Below are 2,449 nucleotides of genomic sequence, written 5' to 3' on the forward strand. Positions count from 1 at the left end.
TAGGGGCAGCTCCCGAGGCAGCATCCAGGGCTCCTGGGGCGCAGCCCTCTCTGCAGGTGGGCATGGCTTCTGCAGTGCCCACCCATCTGCAGATTCAAGGGACTTCCCTCTCAGCACGCCTTTTGGTTATGGCCTCTGAAGTGACTACAAAGCCAATGACTCCACCTCTTCAGGAGGAGAAATGGGTCTCTCCCTCCAGAGCCCGCATGAAGGTTGTGATTTGGACACTAAGCCTCATAGGTATACTGCCATTTAGGGTAAGCCACGTGAGTGCTCCACCATGGTGGATAAGTCACGTGGGTTTGCCACCATCTTGTGGATGGTACTTATGGGTGCCACCGTCTTTAAAGATGCTGGATGTAATGCTGCCACCATCTTTGAAGTGGGCAAAATGGTGGGTTAGGTATGCTCTTAAGGTGATGTGCTTTGTTTGCAAAATGGTATATGTCTAAACATTCAAGTCATTGTTGCATGAGAGGTATTTGCAAGGTCTAAGCTTCAGAAAACTGCAGAATATCTACAAATCTAGGGAAATTTTAGCTGCTAAATACTGAGTTTGGGTAGAGTCCTTTACAGTGTGGAAAAGAATTGGAAATGGGTTATGGTTAAATCTGAATGGGTAAATATATGGAAAGTTTGTGAATGTTGCAGAAGGTCTGTGGAAAGTCATAAAAAATGTAGAAAGGTTGTGAAAGTTTTTTAAACCTGGGAAAAGGGAAACCTCAACTACTTGTGGTCTAATTGTATGGTTACTGTACCTCTGTATTGGCATGTAGCCATTGGTGACCTAGGAAAGGTCGTCTGGAATTCCCTGTGTTGGCATTTAGCCTTGGGACCTATGAAAGGTCATTTGGAATTCCCTGTGTTGGGATTGGCATTAGCCATTGGTGACCTAGGAAAGGTCGTCTGGAATTCCCTGTGTTGGCATTTAGCCTTGGGACCTAGGAAAGGTCGTCTGGAATTCCCTGGATTGGCATTTAGCCTTTGGGGACCTATGAAAGGTCATTTGGAATTCCCTGTGTTGGTTTGGCATTAGCCATTGGAGACCTATGTAAGGTCTAGAATTCTTGGGGACCTATGGAAGGTCTGGAATTCTCTGTATTGGTACTGGCCATATAATCTGAAAGGAAAATTGAGGTTTCCCAGAGAAAGTTAAGAAAACTTCACATGTAGGAAAGTGAACAAAAGAAAGTATAAGGCATGGAAATGCAATTTTAGGGAATATTAGAAGGACAAGGATTTTCCTTCACACTGTATATTTTTCTCCCTACCTGATCCCTCCAGAATTTGGCTATTTAAAGGAGTAAGTAATTACATTAGGTTTCTTTGCATAAAACTAAAAAGACCAGTTGTTAATAAAGGTATTGTTAACCAAGACTTTTGACTGGAATGACATGCCTGAAGGAGGCATGCTTGGGCTCTGGTTGTCACCAGAAAGCCCTGAGGAACTGGACTTGACTTTTGAAGCTAAGGAAAGCCCAGAAGGAAAAAGGCCTGACACCTTGGTTGGTTGTGCGGTTCATGGCAGTCTTTCCAGGGAAGGAACGAAGGTTGCTTTCCTGAAGGATGGCTAGAAAGAACCTTAAGGCACAATGGAAAACCCAAAGGACTTGGGAAAGCAGGTGTTTGCAGGCAAGGCTGAATGGTAGGTGTGTGGCTCAGCTTCTGTTGCCCTGATGGGCAGACTAAAGTCAACATGAAGGTTCCTTGCGTAAGTTCCAGCATAGTAGACTTAAAGATCATATGTGATCAATCACTGCTCTTGTTGTGTTTATGCAAATGAACAGGCTAAATTAAAAACTGGACTTAATGCAGTCCCTTTACTGACAAGGAGGGTGATCTTAAGGAGAAAAATTGTGACTCAAGGAAAATCACAATGCTCAGTGCAGCTAACTGTCTATAAAGTTTGTTTTTCATTTGAAAGTTAAACCAAGTCTGTGACATTATCAAGGATGCTTAATTTACAGACAAGAAGAATGTCAGGCGCCTTGCAACTGGATGTCTTCCCAATAAGACAGTCTCTCAGGTTTGAAGACTAGTTTGTCAATTGTGTTGTGTGATTTAACATGCATGTTCTTTCTGTTTTCATAGGGCGTAAGCCTATGATCTCTACCTGAGTAATTATCTGTACATATAGGCCTCACTTAAGAAGCCCATCTGCATTGCCACCTCCTGAGACTCAACGGTTTGGCTGAACTAAGTGGTTGAGTTGGTGAAGTATGGGGTGGTCTGTGGGCTTCACTTTAAAACTGGTTTCTTTTCTGTCCTAATGGCTTGGACAGAAAGGGCCCAGAGGTCTGAGAGGGGGGAAATCCAAAATTTATACCCCTCAGCCCAAGCTAAGTGAAGTGGGCAAAAAGGCTTTGGACAGGTGTGACATGCCCTGCACACCTTCCTCCAAAGAAGCCATTTCTTTTTTCTAATGTGGGACATTGAAAAATTAACTTCT

The sequence above is a fragment of the Furipterus horrens genome, unplaced genomic scaffold (genome assembly GCF_987537825.1).
Source record: "Furipterus horrens unplaced genomic scaffold, mFurHor1.1.pri manual_scaffold_2, whole genome shotgun sequence".
NCBI lineage: Eukaryota > Metazoa > Chordata > Mammalia > Chiroptera > Furipteridae > Furipterus > Furipterus horrens.